This window comes from Heterodontus francisci, chromosome 30 (assembly GCF_036365525.1).
Source record: "Heterodontus francisci isolate sHetFra1 chromosome 30, sHetFra1.hap1, whole genome shotgun sequence".
In the NCBI taxonomy this organism is placed as follows: domain Eukaryota; kingdom Metazoa; phylum Chordata; class Chondrichthyes; order Heterodontiformes; family Heterodontidae; genus Heterodontus; species Heterodontus francisci.
The window spans coordinates 42,952,451-42,973,101 of NC_090400.1; the positions used below are offsets into that span (position 1 = coordinate 42,952,451).

Here is a 20,651-nt window from a genome sequence, read left to right on the forward strand (position 1 = left end):
GTGAAACGGCTCATTTATTCAACAACCTTCCCGTCTTTCTCCTTTCTCTTATGTTGAAGGAGCATTTTTGGGGAGTTTCTGGGTTTTTTTTAATTAAATCAAAAGAATTTTAACTTTATGTAGTAGCTGTAGATCACTTGTTCTTTCTCTTTCCAGCAGGGTTGTTCTCTCGAACGCCCCCCCACCCCCCCCACTCTGGGCTCTCTCACGCCCTCTGCATATCTTATTCTCCGACACTCTAGAGCCGAGCCTCTTCGTCATTTTCCGTTCGCTCTCTCTCCCCTCTATCTGCGGCTGGGTACAGCTCCTGGACCAAACCTTTCCTTACGTTTCTACAGACTGCTACTTCACCTTCTCACTTTGGTAAGTGCAATCTTTCCTCCCCCCCCCCTGCCTGTTTTAAGACCCCCTCTCTCAATATTTATTGTGACCTTTCTGAAATAGCATACACACGCATACATCCCACCCACAGCAATTCTATTCAGGCAGATATCTAAACATTTCAGTTTGCGTTGATTTACAATCTCAGAAGCACAACGTAGTGTTTTTATTTAACGGTTTATTGTTCTCGAACTGCTTGGTGTCCCGGGTCTGTGCGATCACAGGACCTGCGCTGCAATGATTTTTTTTTCTATATTTGGAAGCTGACCTCTCATGTCTACACTGGAGGGGCCGAGCTGCTTTCACCGAAAGTCATAGCGGAGATTCATTTAACATGGTTATTGTTTAATTGATTCTCCCAGCACGGGGAAACTGGAGAAGGATGTTTCGGGGGCATTTCTCACTATCATTTGTCATGTCGCCGCTTCGTGTTATGGTTTGATTTGCGCTGTCGTGTTTAATTGATTCAATTTTTTGCAACAGACTAGACAGCAAGTTTGAACCCAGCTGTCAGCCGCTTTGAGCAGCAACGGTGTCAATTCTGGGGGAACTGGACGGTTTCTGATGTTACAAAATGACTGAAAACACTCTTCTCCCACCCCGTATACAGTTGTGGCAAGACTGCCTTTTACTTGTCTTATATTCCATCAGTTACAGTCCAGGTAATGAGCTCCGGACCTGGAGTAAGGTGTAAACCAACACCATCTGACTGATGGGTGCTGCTGACTGAGCCAAGTGGAATCTGATGAAGGGTCAGTGACCTGAAACATTAACTCCGCTTCTCTCTCCACAGATGCTGCCAGACGTGCTGAGTATTTCCAGCATTTCTTGTTTTTATTTCAGATTTCCAGCATCTGCAGTATTTTGCCTTTATTTTATTAAGTCTATTGGGTATGTTTCTAACTGTGTGCTATGAGCACAGAGCATTGCCTTGATGATGCAAATTGAGCAAAGTGCATAATTTTCCCACAAACAATTTAAACAGTAGGAAAATGAAGAATCTCTTCCTGCTCCTGCACCGTTACCTCTGGTGTCCCCCAAGGATCTATCCTTGGTACCCTCCTTTCTGATCTGCATACTGCTCCTCGGCGACATCATCTGAAAACAACGTCCGTTTCCACACATACGCTCATGATGCCCAGCTTTACCTCATCGCCACATCTCTCGATCCCTCCACACTCGCTAAATTGTCAGAGTGATTATCCGACATCCAGTACTGGATGATCAGAAATGTGCTCCAGTCAAATATTGGGAAGACCAAAGCCAATGTCTTTAGGCCCTGACACAAACTCCTTTCCTTAGCCGCCAACTGCATCTCACCCTGGCAACTGTCGGTGAGACTGAACAAGAGTGTTCACAGTCTTAGTGTCATATCGGAATTGGAGAGGATTTTCTGACCACATATCAGCACCGTCACTAAAAGTGCCTATTTCCACCTCTAACATCACCCGACTCTGCCCCTATTTAGCTCATCTGCTGCTGAAAACCTCATCTCTATCCATTGTTGTCTCTAGACATGACTCTTGGCATTCTTGGCTACCCTCTTACGTACTACCCTCTGCAAACTTGAGGTCATCCAAAACTTTGCTGCCAGTGTCCTTACATGCGCCAAGTCCCATTCACCCATCACCCCTATGCTGATTGACATACACTAACTCCTGGTTAAGCAACACCTTAATTTTTAAAGTTTGTTTTCAAATCTCTCCGTGGACTCACCTCTCCCTATGTATACCCAAATAGTGCCGAGGGATCTTTCATATCCACCTGAGGGCTGGCAGGGCTTTGATTTTAACAATTGAAAGACAGCACCTCTGGCAATGCAGCACTCCCTCACTATTGCACTGAAGTGTCACCCTAGATGACACTAAAACATTCTATATCAAACCTCACTACCTTTTTGTTTAAAAGCATCTTGGTACATATTAGGAAGGCACAGCATACAACAGGTACAGGATCATGTGGCCAGAAATAATTCATTATGTATAGCACTCCTCTGTTGTCCCTGTAGCATAAAAATTGAAGGCAGCAATGACCTTCATTGCCACTGCTAGGATATGATTGATGGTCTTTCTTAGGTTGTCCTTTGCAAAAGAGCTGTATGTCCACTCTGGTGCACCTGAGCGTCCTCTTGCATTACTTCTTTGCCATGCCTGGGTAACACAATCTTAGGCTGTCCAGTGCTCCTCAGCAGTATACCCTCCAATGGTGCTGTGCTATGTCAGCTGTGGCTCAATTGGTCGCACTCTTGTCTCTGAGTCAGAAGGTTGTGAGTTCAGAGACTTGAGCACAAAATACGGGCTGACACTCCAGTGCAGTACAGAGGGAGTGCTGCATTGTTGGAGGTGCCATCTTTCAGATGAGAAACGTGGATGTAAAAGATCCAGTTGCACTATTTTGAAGAAGGGGAGTTATTCTTGGTATTCTGGCCAATATTTATCCCTCACCCAACATCACTAAAACAGATTGTCTGGTCATTATCACATTGCTGTTTGGGGGGGACTTGCTGTGTGTAAATTGGCTATTGTGGTTCCTGTGTTTACAATAGTGATTATTCATTGGCTGTAAAGCACTTCCAGATGTTCTGTGGTGTGAAAGGTACTATATAAATACAAGTCTTATCTTTATGCTCATCCTATTGGGTAGAAAAGATACATTTGTACCATTTTTTCTTCATTAACCTGGTGATACTTAAGATCCCCTTTTGTTAAAGTGACAAACTTCAGGTTTGACCTGGAGTAAAGTATTTGCACTTTAACTGGACAGTGCAGTTGTTTCATCATTAATGAACCTAAAAGAGCAAAATGAGATAATTTCCCCCTCATTTTGTTAATAATTCTCTCTTGAATTCCCTTTTTAGACATGTAGGAATCCTCAAGGTAATCTGTTAATATTTTCTACTGGCATTACACCACATTTAGCTTGTGTACTATATTAGCAAAAAGGAGAAAACTATGGCTGTAGCAAGCAAATTCCTAGATTTATAGCATTGAGAAAAAGAGTAGTTATGTTACCCTTGTATAGAACCATATTGGGTCACACTTGGAGTTATGTGAACAGCAAAAAGATTTTACTAGGATAATAGAACTGAGTGGCTATACCGATCAGGAAAGATTGAAAAGCATGCGGCTTTTATCTCTAGAAGAAAAGACGGGGTGGGAGTTGGTGGGGTGAACTGATAGAGGCCTTCAAGTTTATGGAAAGCTTTGATAGGTTGATATAGGGAAGATGTTTCCACTTGGGGACAAGACCAGACTAGAGGTGATAAATATAAGGTGGGCCCTAATAAATCGAATAGGGAATTCAGGAGAAACTTCTTTTAGAATGTGGTACTTGCTAGCACATGGAGTAGTTGAGGCGAATAACATAGATGCACTTAAGGGAAAGTTAGATAAGCACATGAGGGAGAAAGGAATAAATGGATGTGTTAACGGGTTAGATGAAGAAGGGTAGGAGGAGTTTTGTGTGGAACATAAACAGCACTGGGGTTGATAAAGGGATTCAATAGGATAGATACAGAGAAACTACTTCCTCTGGTGGGGAATCCAGAACAATGGGACATAATAAAATTAGATCTAGATCATTCAGGAGTGAAATCAGGAATCCTATTTTATGCAAAGGATAATAGAAATCTGGAACTCTCTTTACCCCAGAAGGGTTTGGTTGCAAGGTCACTTGCAAATTTCAAGACTAAGATCAATAGGAGTTTGTTAGGTCAAGGGATATGAGGCGTTCGGTAAATAGAGTTGAGGTACAGATCAACCATGATTTAATTAAATGGCAGAATAGACTCGAGGGCTGAATGGCCTACTGCTGCTGCTCTGTTTGTCATTGGTATTACCTGTATTTGTGTGGCCATTGGGATTGGTCTTTTGAGTGTGGTTGAAAAGCCTGTGGACACTATGGAGGCCTGCCCAGTGAATAAATGGCCATGGGTTAAAGCACAGGAGGTTGAATGGTACTTCATAATCATATTTCAGTTTTTTAAAAAATTGCCTTCAGTGTGGGAGAGGGAGATAAATTGACAAAAAAACCTGAAGACTCAATATTGAACGGTTTTTGTGGTTCCTATAAGGATTCAAATAGTTTCAACCTGCAAATGTACAACTCATATCCACACCAAGTCACGTAAACTGAACTGCATTTAGCTTTTCTTTTTTGTTTCTTCCTCATTTTCCCTCTTGCTCTCGCTCTCCATGTTCCTGGTGCACCCACTTAGTCCTGGCTTGGTTACTTTGAATCATGGAGAGAAGCAGTTCAGTCATTTTACATAAAGAGCAGTTGAATCTAAATACACGAGACAGCCTTTGTCCTGACGAGGGGTATGGAAAATCTCGGCTACAGTTCAAATCTAACCTATTAGAAAATCAGAACTTAAGGGATATTTTGACCCAGGAAGGGAACATTTAAGTTAATGCAGGATATAGTGTTTGTATTATGTACCAAAGTATTGGTACAATGTATTCATGCAGTCCAGGCTTTCGCGATTGTGATGCTGCACTGTTGCATTCTTTGTGAATCCTTACTTGTAGATGTCCTGTGGTATTGTTCACAAGAAGTAGGATGATGTACGGATTTATAAGGATAGCGCAATGCATGATTATGTTAACATGGAGGAGCTGTCTCCTTTAATTGCAGAATCTTAATGTTAAGTAAACATAGGTTCAAGTCAATCACAGATTTTCGGTGAGGAAACTTTGGTTGGAAACAAATGGACAGAAGGCTCTGGGTTAATGACTAATGGCCAATGGTTAGCATACATTCACCACACTCCATATTTCACATTGTTAAAGATGGCAAACGTTTCAGTATGCGGACTGTTAAACTTTTTTTTTTCCCTCTCCACCCCTTATCTTGTTTACACCCTCTTGCACAGGCATCATTCACTGGCTGAGAGGATAGCTGATCTGTTTCTGTGCAGTTCGGTAACTTGGTCACTGGCTTTTTTGACTTGAGAAATGTCAAGCTGCTAATCGTCACCTTCCTCCGATATTGAGCAGGTTTAGGATTGTGGGTATATGTTGCTGCTATGGTGCTGTGACCAAGCAGACTGCCATTTCACTGCCTTCTAACCTCGTCAATGAGCTCTGTCTTCTGTAATGTTTTTATCATACAGCACAAACGCAATGGGCAGGATTTTCACCGCAGGCTTCGGAACTCCACCATCAGGCTCAACTGGGGGTGGGGGGGGGGTCAGAAGCCCGCACTGTGTGGGGAACAGTCACTGAGCTGTGGTTTTCCCTAAACTGCCTTTTAGTGGTCAGAGGGTGGACTCACTGTCCAATTAAGGACAGCGGGTGGGCTCTCAAAGCTCGGAAGGAGCAGAAGCTGGCCTTTCAAGTTAAGTGAGAGAGAGGGCGCCCCAAGATGGAGGTGCCCTCTCTCCAACTTAAAAAAAATTTTAAATAAAAAATAGACTGAGCAGCCGGGCCACCGTAGCAGAGGGGTAACCCCTCCACCGGGAGGCCTGCGGCTGCAGCTGGAGCCAGGCAGGCAGGGAGGGTCTCTAAGCCTCTCTGGAGCACTGACACCTGCTCCGCCGCTGGGAGGCCACCTCCAGGCAGTTAGACAGTTCCTCGACGCCTCCGGGGGAACAATAGGTCTTAATAGGCCCTTTAATTAGCTAGCCCTGCGGCACCACCCTGCTCCACCCACCCCCACCCCCCCCCCCCAGCCCCCCAATTCCGTCTCTCGGCAAATGGCCCAGGGGTGGGATGGAGCTGGGGAACCTGCACACCAGCCGGTGGCGTGACATTCCATGCTGCCTGTCCCCCGTCAGGGCCTAAAAATTCACCCAATATCTCAGCATTCAAAAGGTTACTATTATGTTCAGCTAAATCTCCCTCCTCTTGCTCTTCCAATTAGACGTATTTTAGCACAAATAATTTTATGAAAATAATACGGTTCATAATCACTTAATGATTTCAGAATTGTTACGGTTTGTCACATTTTTGTAACAGTTCAGGGGTTAGAATTTTGCAGAAATGCATGATTTTTTTTTTTACAGGCATCAGTACATTTCACTTGAGAAGTTTAGGTTCTCACCTCCCTTTTACCAGGGAAATGTAATTGTTTAAGCATTTCCTCCTCCAGGGCGATTCATAGATATCTATTGGAATCGGCAGTACTCAATTGAGCAGTCTCTTGCTCCACATTCCATTGTACTGCTACCTTGTCCACTTCATTAGGCCTGGTGGGACATTCCCAAGAGCTAACAAATCCTTATCACGTACCTGCAGCGTTTAGCAATGACAGGTTAGTTTAGGCAGTATGGGAGAGTTGTTAGATAACTCCAGCTCTCAAGGTGACGTTGATGAGGCAGCGCCTGTTTGAAATTGCAGTATCCTTTCCGTGGTTTACCTGTCAATTTATTGCACTTAAAAAAGGCATCTGAACGGTTGTGCATTTAAGCTGTTTTAGAAATGGGGCTCTCAGTAAATGTATCATTGTAGTGGGATGGGGACAGCTTGGTTGTGTTAGTTAACCAGTGAAATGGTATGACGTGGATCTTTAAGGAACTGGATAAGTCATAGGAGAGGAGGAAGAAAGAGAGCAACAGCAAGGAGCCTCAGCTGACCAGCCAGGGATGGAGGTACAAGTGGGATGTTGGGCATTCTGAGTCACAGCTGGCCACAATAGTTTTGATATGTCATTGGGTTGCCAGCTCAACTTTAAAATGATGAGAAGAAAAACAAAGATTAAAATCCTTACAGGAAATTCAAGTGGAACCTTTGTGCTGTTGTCCCCAGATAGCAATGGCATAATCAGACAAAAGAGGTTACATATATCAGCCTCACCTGCTGTTTCCCTTTAATGTACTTAGAATTAACACTCCTTTCTGGATGATTCTAACGTTTATTGGCACTGGAGGCAGCAACATATTCAAGGAAGTGTGTGACTAGGATCTGCAGTGATTCTCTTTTGGGCACATTAAATGGAATGGGGCGACCTAAAAAAGAACACTGGCAGAGCTTATAAAACAACTTATAGAAACAAATACACTGAAAGAAAGTGGGGAATGACAGCTAGAATAAAATGCTGTTTAAGAGCATGTGAATATTTGGGGGAAAAGAAACAAAATACCAATAGCTTCACAAGCCTCTTGAAGTTGCCTTTATTCCTTGATACTGTACACCGTGAATTAAAAACAAAATGCTGGAAATATTCTGTACATCTTCCAGTATCTGGAAAGAAAGACAGGATAATATTTCCATTGTAGATCTTTCCTCAGAACAGATGAGTGACAAATTAATATGGCCCAGAATTTCCTTCAGTCTTGCGCTGTTGTAATGATGCAACTGTGGTGTACAGACTGTATAATATGGAGCAAAATTCCCAGGCGTAGGTAATTTGTACCATTAGTTACACAATGCCATAATTTCCTCGTACTTCTGCACTACTCTGCAGAGAACCTCCCTGAAATCACGAGTGGTTGAGGGCAAGCTGCTGTTTTCACAAAGTTAACAGTGGGGAGGTGCAAATTATCTAACAACTTTTGGAGATTTGGAATTGTTATGAAAGTGCTTCCATTTTAATTCTTTTTTTGAGGACTCAGGTTTGAAGATTGTGGAGATGGATTCATTTGGGACTGAAGAGATTCCATAGATGTTGGACTTTTTTTTTAAAGGTCACTGGAAGGACTTTGGGACTTGATTTAAAAACACACTTGAAGCAACATGGCTTCAGCTAAGTAAACAACAAGAGTCTTGGCGACTAGAGGAGTTGTTTACAGAGAGGTGACAGGCCAAGATTTATGATCGTCAAGAATTGGTTTTGTTTTGAATATTGTTTTCAGTCAATTGGGGTTTGCAGCCTCCTGAGAGAAGCACCTAGCTCCATCCTTACTCCACCTCTGAGAATCCAGTTTGTGATAGCTGAAACTCCTGATGCCACATTTCTCCTGGAAAGCCTGCCAGACTAATCCTCGACGTCGCCTGATGATTTCTGCTCTGAAAAGATCCCAGCCATCTACACATATTTGGAACACCGGAAAAGGGCCAACTGATATCATCCCATATCTTCTCCTTTTCCTTCAAGAATTAACAAGTTTTTGGCCAAACTTTTTTTGTCTTTTTTTTGTAAAGTGATCTCTGCAGAGAAAACCTCTATGTTTTCTTTAACCAATGTGTGTGCGTGTGTGGGCTAAGTTAGAAGGGAACTTGTATATTTCAATCTGTGTGTTAATGCTTTGCATCTTCACTGAATATGCCTTGTTTTATAATAAATTGATAATTTTGTTTATTAAAGAAACCTGGTTGATGGATTTTATTCAGAAATAAAAGTATATAATTGGTCATATCAGTAACTGGGTAAACATTTAAATATCTGTTGTGACTGTGGAGAAGTGGAACCAGAGAGAGACAGTGCACCCCTCCCACCTCGGTCATAACAGAATTCATGGTTATCTTCCTCACCATAAATTACTGGACGAGTTATACATTAATAACGGTGAGTGTCATTAAATTCTGCATTATTTTTGCAGCAAGCTCTGGGCCAATAGATCCACTGCCATTAACATCAATCGTGAATGTGAATTTGCTGCATTGGTGCTACTTTGCCCTTGGACCATTACAGAATGGCGCTGGTGGACTAAGTATGCTCGGTAAAATAGTAATGGGAAAAACCATGAGCATTTTGGTTTTGAAATACAGAATATTGATGATGTAAATAAACCTATATTTAAATTAAAACAGAAAATGCTGGAAACACTCTAACATCTGTGGCGAGAGAAACGGGGTTAACATTTCAGGTCTGTGAGCTTTTATCAGAACTATATTTGAATTAAATGGCTGAAATGATAAGTTAATACTAGCTTTCCAGCCAGCATTAAAAGTCTCCAAGTAAACTAGGTAAAAGAGTTGGAAACTTTTAAATTGAGAGTTGCTGCATTGATAAAAAAACCTGACCAGCAGCTTTGTTTTTAAACTCTGCATCAGCATATTGAACGTGCACAGTCCCAGTGATGGTGAGTAAAGAGGTCACAATTTTAAGACAGCTTTCTGTAGTAACATGCATCAACAGTAAGTTTTCCCAAAATCAGACTGTATATGTGATTGTGCACGTCAATGGTGTTGATAAACTGTTTCATTTAGAAAACTTTAGAATACATGTTCATAGCAAGTGCAGTCTTACTGAAGATGTAATGTTACATTGTTGAAATATGTTTCATCTATAAGAATCACTCTGAAAGTAGTTTGATGTTATCCTTCCTAACTGGCAAAGAAAATGTAAAGTGATTTTTGTTTTGCTCTGAAATAAGGAGATTTATTAAAAGGTGGCATTTGGAGGTATGGCTTTCATTTTGTATTTCCTGGCAGATTTTAGTCAGATTGGATTTAATGATTGGACGAAATGAATTTAAACATGTAACTTTCTTAACATAAAGTAAAAATGCTGAACTGTTAGAACAACAGCCTCAGATCACTGCTATCCTCACAATAAATGACAGATGTTTGAGCATTATTTGAGTGCTTTGGCAGATGAAGGACTTTCACTCAACTGTTACCATGGAAGTATACCAAAGTGGAATAGTATTTAATAACACTGGAAAAATGAATCCGGCCGTTCTCAGATAAAAAGGCTTTGTTGAATTCCCAAAACAATTGTCATTGTTCGACTGTGCAGTTCAGGAACTCCGTTTTGTAAAATATTCTAAATGAACGTAATGTATTTAAGTTGATATTTTATTGGGATAGAGATGTACCTTGCAGCTTTCCATAGGAAAGTAAGAATGATGTGTACAACAACAACTGCCCAGTATTGGATGTTGTGAATTCTGTAAGAATTCAGAAATAGCAACATCCAATACTAGACAGTGAAACAATCTGTAAAAGAAATATCCTACCTTTTTATTTCAGCTTTTTATTTTAAATTAAGCTCAGAATATTTCCAACACTTTTTATGAAATTTTAATGTTCAATGCTATTAACAGTAGTTGCCACTTTAAAAAAGAGGAAATTATTTTTCTTTAGAGTGTGAGAGTTCCAGTTTGCTTTCCTATTTAAACAAATGTTTAATTGCCCTTGATGCTAGCATGTGCAAAATCACATGCACACTCGACAGTACTAATGAAGGGTATGTACTCAGATTGGTGGGATGTGACAAGTGGAGGGGCATTTTATGCTCTTTCCCCACGGTGGGTTTGGAGGTGGGGAAAGCATGTAATTGGGTGGATTGGTGGCAGGGGTACCCCACCACCTTCCCACCTCCGCCAAAATTATGTCTGGGGCGGGAAAGGCCTGTGAACGGCCTTCCTGTCCCGCTGCCAATTAAAGCCCTTAAGTGGGCAATTAAGTGCCTCATCCGCAATTAGCCGAGTGGCGGGTGGGCCTGTCGCCGCACAGGGAGCACAGCAAGAAAAACCATGCAGGTTGCTTGCCAGCTCTGGGGTTGGGTGGGGTGGCAGTGGGGGGCTCGTTCAAAGGCACAGTGGCTGAACCAGGGACCTCGGCATTGGGAAGTGGGGTGCCCATTGAGAGTCACCCCCTGCCCTTTGTTGCCAACTCCTCTCCATCCCCTCCCCACGACCCCACCCGCCCTGGCCTACTTGGGGCCTGGATCCAGTGCTGCCCCTGGGCCTTGGGTGGAGGCTCCACTGGAAGCAGCTTCGCCTCCGGGCTGGTGCTGCTCATTTAAAGAGCTGCTGGCCTCTGATTGGCCAGAAGCTCTCAAAAGGTGGGACCTCCGTCGCCAGGGTTCTTACTTCCATGGAAAGCCTGCAGCTGTCCATTTAAGTGTCTAGCTGGCACTTGATTCGACAGGCATCCCACAGAAGGGGCAACACAGGGTTCTTGCCAGCAATTTTGCTGGAGGTCGAGATTTCTGTCACCTGGATAAAATCCCGGCTATGGTGTTTCCTAGAGATCTGTTCTGGGGCTTCAACCTTTCACCATATTTATGAATGATTTGGATGAAGCAGTAGAGATTTGTGTATCCAAGTTTGCAGATGACACTAAATTGGGAGGAACACTAAGTAGTGTAGATGGGAGCAGGAAGTTACACAGGTACATAGCAAGTAAGTCAGTGGGCAAAACTATGGCAGATGGCATTTACATACAAATAATGACAGGCAGGAAATGACCAGTTAATCAGAGTGGTCTAAATGGTGATAAACTAGGAACTGTAGAGATTTGAGAATCCAGGTATCAAATCATTTAAGCTAGTAGACAGGTACAAAAAGGAATTGAAAAGACTAGTGGAATGTTGACTTTTATCTCCGGGGGCTGGATTACAATGGGAGGAAGTTATGTTTCATCTGTATCGAGCCTTGGTCAGACTCCATCTGGAGTAATGTGTTCACTTTTGTAACCCGCAACTCAGGAAGGATATATTGACCTTGGAAGGGTTGCAACACAATTCACCAGAATAGAATCATGGCTTAAAGTGTTAAGTTATGATAACCGGTTGCATAAAAATGGCTTGTATTCTACTGAGTTTAGACGATGACCGGGATTGGGGTGTTTGAAATGTTCAAAGTATTCAATGGGGTAGATGCAAAGAAAATCTCCCCTCCGATGGGGAACCAAAAGCAATGGGACATATATTAAAATTATAATTAGGCTATTCAGAGGCAAAATCAGGCAGCAATTTTTCACACAAAGGATAGTAGAAATCTGGAATTTTTATCCTCAAAAAGCTGTGGATGCTGAGATAATTGGACCTTTGAAGACTGAGTTCGATAGATTTTTGTTAGGCCTGGATATCAGGTGATATGGAGCTAAGGCAGTTGATGGAGTTCAGGTAAAGATCAGTCATGATTTAATTGAATGGCAGAGCAAGCTTAAGAGGCTGAATGGCCAAGTCCTGTTCCTACGATAGGCAATAGTGCCTTTGTTTCTTCGCAATTCTACATTTTATCTAGCTCTTTAAAGTACATCACTATAACTATTTACTTTATGGACTTGGATACAAGTAAGTAAATTTGTGCACAAGAAACAGGAAATTCCCAGCCATCACCAAGTGCACAGGAAACACAGAGAAGAGAGGTGGTCTCCATGCTGTGTTGGAGAAATGGCCATTGGCTGCACTGTTTCACATTCGCTGCTAAGCTCAAGCATAGTATTCTAATTGGTTCTCCAGTAAATTTTGGCATGAACCTGTAATGGGGCCAGACAATAGTCCAATTGATGCTATTCATCACCAACCTCGCCATTGGAGGAAATTCCTGGCCACTTGTGGAATCTTCAATTCAATGAAGGGTCAACATCTGCAAAGTTAACCTGTATTTCATCCACTATGAATGGATCTGCTGTGTATTTCCAACATTCGTCGGCCTTTTCTGCACTGTATTCCTTGTAGTGGCATTTCATGGCTGTGGTAGACAGCTGATTGAAGCACTGATGCATGTTTTTTTCATGTTATCCCATGCGAGAGATGATATTACAATGCCAAGAGATACTGGCACATGGCTTATGAACACATTGTAAATCCTCAAAATGAAATGATTTTGCAAGGTAAGCTGCATCAGGATAGATTTGTAGTAAGTGTTTTTACAAGGTTTTATTTAAATTATAGTATCAGGATTAAACATTTTTCTACTCCATAGTTTCTCCTAAGAATTATTAATGACTTGGATGTGAATGTAGGGAGCATGATTAGTAAGTTTGCAGATGACACCAAAATTGGTGGTATAGTGGACAGTGAAGAAGGTTGACATATACAGTGAATGGCAGGGCCCTGGGGAGTATTGTTGAGCAGCGAGACCTTGGGGTGCAAGTACATAGTTCCCTGAAAGTGGCAACGCAGGTAGACAGGGTGATGAAGAAGGCGTATGGCATGCTTGCCTTCATTGGCCGAGGCATTGAGTACAAGAGTTGGGACATCATGTTACAGTTGTACATAACGTTGGTTAGGCCGCATTTGGTGTACTGTGTGCAGTTCTGGTCGCCGCACTACAGGAAAGATGTGATTAAGCTAGAGAGGGTGCAGAAAAGATTCACAAGGATGCTGCCTGGTTTGGAGGGCTTGAGTTATAAAGAGAGATTGGATAGGCTGGGTCTGTTTTCCCTGGAGCGAAGGAAGCTGAGAGGGGACATGATAGAGGTATATAAAATTATGAGAGGCATAGATAGGGTAAATAGCCAGAGTCTGTTTCCCATGGTAGGGGTGACTAAAACTAGAAGGCATAGATTTATGGTGAGAGGGAGGAGGTTTCAAGGGGATCAAAGGGGTAAATCTTTCACACAAAGAATAGTGGGTATCTGGAATGCCAGAGGAGGTGGTGGAGGCAGGAACAGTAGCAACATTTAAGAGGCATCTGGACAGGTACTTGAATGAGCAAGGCACAGAGGGATATGGAATTAATGCAGGCAGGTGGGATTAGTATAGATAGGCATTATGGTTGGCATGGACGCGTTGGGCAGAAGGGCCTGTTTCTATGCTGTACGACTCGATGACTCTATGACTCTAATGTAAGTTGTAAAATGAGAAAAGGTCATCTGTTCCATCAGGATTACCCCACTCTTTTTTATGTCTTTTACAGTGATGTAGTTGCTGACCCAGTGTTGAGTGATCTTGAAGTATCAGGTTATAGAAAAACATAATTACATAAAAATTACAACCACTAGCTTTGACTGAGCCTCGACATTCCATTTGCAAAATTGAACTGTGAATAGTTGTTGCATCTGGTCATAAAAACATTATAGTAGGTTTTGACATTGGGACATGTGGGTGAATGTAGCATTGGTGAGATGACCTACAGAAGTCAACCCCATCTTAACACTGCTGTTATAAAGTTGTAGGGGATCTAGGAGACTCGACACTAAACATGTCCAACCAGTGTACTACAAACAAAATCATTACCATATTGAATTACATAGCCAAAATGATAGAATAGAAGTCAGAGGAAGTAATGATCAAGATTTATCATGCTGTAGTCAGACTGCACTTTGAATACCTAATCCAGTTCTGGTTGTCAAGAAACAAGAGAGACATTCAAGTGATGGAGACAGTGCAGAGAAGAGTTCCGAGGCAAAACCACCATGTCAGGGGGAATAAGTTGTGAGGAAAAAATTGGAGAAACTTGGGTCTGGAAAGGAGTCATCTGAGAGGCGATCATTTTTATTTATTTATTTATTTAGAGATACAGCACTGAAACAGGCCCTTCGGCCCACCGAGTCTGTGCCGACCATCAACCACCCATTTATACTAATCCTGCATTAATCCCATATTCCTACCACATCCCCACCACCTACCTATACTAGGGGCAATTTATAATGGCCAATTTACCTATCAACCTGCAAGTTTTTGGCTGTGGGAGGAAACCGGAGCACCCGGCGAAAACCCACACAATCACAGGGAGAACTTGCAAACTCTGCACAGGCAGTACCCAGAACTGAACCCGGGTTGCTGGAGCTGTGAGGCTGCGGTACTAACCATTGCGCTACTGTGCTGCCCCTTGTAAAATTGTTAAGCGTATAGAACCTCGAATTGCTACTGTAAACCATGGAGTAGAATAAATGGACCCGGGTTCAAACTAGAGAAGGGTATTTGTGGGACAAATATAAGGAAATTCTTCACATACAGATTGATCAACTTGGGGAATAAACTTCCAGATGAAGTGGTGGAAGCAAAAACCCTGGAATCATTTAATAAACAATTGAATGCTTTATTGAAGGCAGTGAGGGGCCTGACGATTGCTCTGAATCATTCAATCAAGTTGGGACGAATAGTCTTTCTCATCCATAATGATCTTAATGACTGTCTCAGCACCTTGATATTAAATGGATTCTCTGTTGTGAAGTGATGGATGCTAAGCCAATTCTTATTTGCAGGTGACTTCGATGAATTGTTAAACTCTGCAGTCCTGTGCAAGCAACTAAATTGTTTCTCCAATGAGTTCCAGCATGCAGACGAGTTCCTCATTTTTATGGCCCGTCATTATGACAGGCTTAAGCTTGTTTCAATCAATGTATTTTAAAATGTAAATGGTTGCTTGCTGTTTCTCCTAGATTTTCTTATTGTCATTTTTGGAGTGAACAAGACTATTAGGAACACAGTAACAGGAGCCAGTCAGCTGCTTGGGCCAGTTTTGTCATTCATTAGATTGTGACTGATGGATACCTCAATGCTACTTGCCAACCTTTGCTCCATATTCCTTGATATGCTTACCTAACAAAAATCTATTAATCTCAGTGCTGAAAATTTCAATTGACCCCATATTCACAGGAGGAGAGAATTACACATTTCTACTCCCTTTGTGTGAAGACGTGTCTTCCGATTGCACTCCTGAATCTAATTTTGAGGTGTTAGTTATACTGCACCATCTGCTCACAGACCTGTCTGCCACTTTAACTGAGTCAGGTACAGCAAAGGTGAGAATGTGATTGTATCACTCCTGTACTTGTACTACACGATGCCTTGGGGTGAGGCTGCAGAGGAGCAGAAAGGCTTCCCTTCCACCAACCCCATTTAAGGTAAGGATGTGGGCCATGGTTCGGTACTACCATTCTCATTTCTGAGTCAGTATCTTATGGGTTCCACTCCAGAAACTTGAGCACATAATTCAGACTGACACTTCAGCGCAGGACTGCCCTCTCAGGTGAATCCCATGGCACTATTCGAAGAAGAACCGAGCAGTTTTCCTGGTGACATGGCAAATATTTATCCTCAACCCACGTCACATCAGATTATCTGCTCGTTTATCTCTCTGCTGTTTCTTGGTCCTTACTGCATGCAAATTGGCTGCTGCATTTTCCTGCATTACAACAGTGAAAACACTTCAGAAGTATTTCATTAGCTGTGAAGCATTTTAGGAGGTCACGAGGTTATGAAAGGCACTAGATAGATAAAAGTCTCTCCCCTCCTTCCTCTACATGTTTTTTGACAACACAATTTGGAATCCATCAATTCACTGCTCATTGTTTGCATACCTGAACTAAGGATTGTAATGTACATGTACTTATCATTTCTCATTTATCCCAACTAAATAGGACTCTTCACCGAGCATTGCATTTCAATAGAAATTTGGGTCCCAGTCTTAGTTATGCAGTTTTGATCAGCGCTTAAGTAGTTCAGTCATTTTTGTTGCTTTGCCCTTGAGGCGATCAAGGCATAAGCAGAAATTAGTTTGTGCAAAATAAATAATTTTAAGAGTTTCTTACTGGTTTTGTTTAGATTGAATCTGCTGACATAAGCTAGTAAATGGGCTGAAATGTACAAAGTACTTATTTTTATTTGTAATTCATAGAGATACTGATTCAAGTAGACCCGGATCTCAGTTTAATCCTCATTTGAAGAATAACTCCTTGCCAAATCAATTATTTTGTTTTGACTATTTAAAAATTAGGGAAGACATTTAAAAAATTGGAAGAGTTGCTCCCATAACATGGATATTTTCAATTGTGGTTTGCTCGAGTGACTGTTTCCCAGGTTTGCAACCCAGATAGATGAAAGAATAATGGAGGCCTGAGTGTGACTTCAAGGCTGAAATAATATTGAAAGTGATAGAGGAAGTCAGAAACTCGGAAAAGTGTGGCCTGAGTGGTTCAAAACTGTCACCTGAAAGTTGAGAATGATGGAATTGCTCCCTGATATCTGCTATTTCAGTAAATGACTTGTTGTAGCTAATAAGTTTGTTCTCCTGATCTAGTCAAAACCTGGTATTTTCATTGCTTTAAGGATTTTTAATGTAAAAATGGGATACTTGTGCAGCAAACTACACTAACCAGTCAATGCAGAAATTCACGGGATTTGTTACAGGATGACATGCCTTGCCAAATCACTTGCCTCAGTTTTTGTGCGAGTAACTGGGCTTGGCACAGTTGCAGAATTCACACAAGGGAATGTGACCCCAGTATTGCAGGTGCAGTGAGAAACAGTCTTGAGTTGATGAGCAGGAAGTGCTATGATGTTTGTTATGGCCTGCTGTATGTTGTGGCCAACATTGCCTGTTCCAGTAAGAATTTTATAGACTTCTGCTAAAGCACAGCAAGAAGAAAATAGTTTTTTGAAAATAATGGCCAGCATTGTGCATGTGTAAGAAAGATGCATGAGGTCTGGAATAAAAATTGGAGATGCTGGAAGAGAATCTCAGATGGTTGTTTTTTTATATGACTAGTTCTCAATGAAAAGAAGCCAGGTGAAAAGGTCCAGGGCAGTTTAGATGACGAGAGACAGTAGGGGCCAGATGGTCAGTATATGGAAGAGGTGGAGAAAGGAAAGGGAAGAGCGAGAAGGGGCATACCTCGTTTTTTTAAATGGTGCAAAACTCATGTAGAAATTTAGACATAATTGGTAATATAGCTGAGAGGTCACAGTGTGAAATGGAAGAATGTCAGACTGTTGTTGTAATAGGCAATGTTCTTCTGAAGTGTGTAGCTAGGAGAGAATTGATGGAGCTTTTGACTTTTTATCTAACTCTGCCATTTGTGGCAATGGGGTACTGGCTGGCCAATACAAAGTGTTCCATTCGCAGTACAAACATCCCTCCCCTGGATGAGCACAGAGTTCACAAAAAAAAAACTCCAGTAGGCCATGACTTAACTGTAGAAATTTTTAAAAAAATGAAATGCTGGCAGAGGACAATCTGTCAACAAGAGAAAAGATTACCGAACATTGTGTGTGTAGACCCTTTGAACACTCTTGCTGAGTATTTCAGTTAATTTTTGTTTTTTTTATTTTGTGCAGAGCTGTGTTGTTCACCTCAATTCCCTTGTGTTATAATGTGGTGAAGCTGCTACCAGATTCAGCAAATTGTAATGCCCTGTTTTGCTGCAACAGCCAAGTTGACAAGGCTGATTTTAATGGGAAATTAGACAATTAATGTCACACGTGTGCTCTCCGAAGCAATTGGAGAGATTTCAGCCCCAGAAATGGTGTTTCTATTGGACATGGCCTTATCTTGCCAGGGGCTTATGATTGTGACCATCATTTCCTAATAAAAGGGCCAAATTACATTTTGACAAACGGTTGTTGTTTTACTGCAGTAGCTTGTGGCATGAATTCAGTGGTGGGATAGTGGAAAATAATTTGATTTGAGATATTGGGGTTATATATGGGATCAGTTGATGGATGGACTGTTGTGAAGTATCCCACTGTTCGATATATTATTTCTCTGTAGGAGTCTGAAACTAAGGTTGTAGGTCCAAGGTTAAGACCAGCAGCTCACCTATCTGTAAGACAGTAAAGTGGCTAGGTTACCCAAAAGCTGGATGAATGAAGTGTGTATGGAGTATTGGCCCGGATTTTGTGGTAGTAATTATGGTGAAATTGGCAGTGTTCATCGCCATTACTCCACTGAAACTGATAGCAACTTCTGGAGTCCACGCATGCGCAGAGTAATGCGGAAATCCAGAAGTTGCTGTCAGTGATTCTGCACTTCTCTAGAGGGTGCGCTGTTGAGGCACTCCCACCCTGCGATCATGGAAATCAATTGAATTGTGGAGAACTTCTACTCTTGTGTGGTTTGTCGTGCTGTAAAAACCCATGACAAAGTTGCACCTTGTTGAATGAGGTGTAACTGGGTTTTTAATGGTGTGCTAACTTCATAATTACTGCTAAGCACCCTCACTGGCCCTGAAAAGGTAATTTTATACTTGTGGAATGCCAAATTTCTTCTTGATTAAAAATTGCATTTTTTCTTTTTTTAAAAGTTTGTTCAGCTTTATTTTAGCTTCCAAATCTAATGAATCATTTATGTCACTACCTGGAAATTTAAAATAAAAGTGAAGGCTTTTAACTTCCTAGTTTGCTGTGTGTGATTGATTGCTTACCTGTTTGCTGACATCACTGCTGCTGCACGTCCAGAGATCCCCTTGACTTGACACCAGATTTAAACAGCCATTGAGTAAGGGGAAAAGCATGCCACGGAGATTGCTAGATCTGTGCGGACAGCTTTCTTCGAGGTCAGTAGTGAGTGCCCTTGCTTCACTGCTGGCTGCAAAATCTGGGCCAATCCTGAGTGGCTTTCTGAGGAGTGAGTTCTAATATTTTGCATCAAATTGGGTTCTCTTCCTCGATATTAATTGGACTTTAAATGTAAATTTTGAAGAAATGTGTGGTGTCTAGACTCGAGCATGAAGAATGAATACTCATGTCAGTTACAGGAGGGTGCAGTTGTCATCCATGGAGTTGAACCCTTGCATCTGACTAATCTTCAGGGGAACAAGAGAAGGAAAGAAAAGAGCGATAGATGTGCATTTCCTATGTGAAATACAATGAATAATGTTGGTTGGTAATCACATCCCAGAGCTGTGCAATTCCGGACTGCTAATGTAGCAGAAGCTGTTATTATTCATGTCTTTCTACTACCAATTATGAGAAACAGCGCATTGATTTTTACATAGCTTTGCTTTGTGCTGTGATAATGATTCAAATGCCTCCTCTAATGAATCCAATTATCTTTGGGGACAAAGTGCATTTTTGCAACGTGTGGAAATATATAAGACAAGACATTTCCCCCTTCCCCCCCCCCCCCCCCCCCCCGCCCCATTTATATGTAAATTTGATCGCTGTACATGACTCAGATTTGGTGAATGCTGCAATTTAATAGACAGGTTGAAGCCGTTTGTCCTGATTGAGGGCCCTGTCACAAGGCGCTAAAGCAGGAAATTAATCGACCCTTTAGTATGGCAATGGTAATAGAAATTTCTCCCTAACTGTTTGAGCCCAATGAATGATTTTTGGTAGGAAAAAGAGACCAAAAATCAAGGTAGTTATTTGAGCAGGATGACACATTTTGATTGACTATGTGCGCTGTACACTGTTCTGGAGAATTTAGAATAGATGGATTGATTCTTCAGTACTGTACAGTCATCCATTATTAATTACACTTTCACTTTTCAAAGTTATCCCCCGGTAACATAAACATCATCTGTGCATAATTTGCAGCCATCATAAACCTATCTGTACTTAAAAAAAAATTAAAACTTTGCTAGGAGTGGCAAGAAATCTCCCAAAAGAAATGTCAACTTTAAAAAGTATTTTGTCCTATTGAATTTTTTTTAAGAAGAGTATTTTCTATCTCTCCAGGCACCTCCTACCATTCTTCCTTCTCTCACTGAGTAAAGTTGCTGACAGTTTATTTCTGAGCCTCTAACTGGTCATGATGAGGTGCATGGAAAAAGACTAGAGTTTGACTCTTATTCCCTGCACCCTTAGATTATCAGGAAGGCTGCCTGATTTGCTCAGTTGAGTGTCTGTACTGGTGCAATGGATCAGTATGCTGATGCTTTGTATTATTACAGTGGATCAGAATACCGGCACTCTGTACCGGTGGAGTGAATCAGTATACTGACATGCTGTGTTATCAGTTATTACTTGTTACTGAAGTTTAA

At 41.6% G+C, this 20,651-nt stretch overlaps 1 protein-coding gene across 1 annotated transcript in view; it reads left to right on the forward strand.

The window, feature by feature from the left end:
* Window positions 1-283: 283 nt before the first annotated feature.
* The window catches only part of LOC137346515 (coronin-6-like), a 226,905-nt gene continuing 206,537 nt past the window's right edge, over window positions 284-20,651 (forward strand). Inside the window, exon 1 of the mRNA XM_068009982.1 lies at window positions 284-363. The gene's annotated coding sequence lies outside the window, so the exon portion shown is untranslated. The remainder of the gene's footprint in view (window positions 364-20,651) is intronic.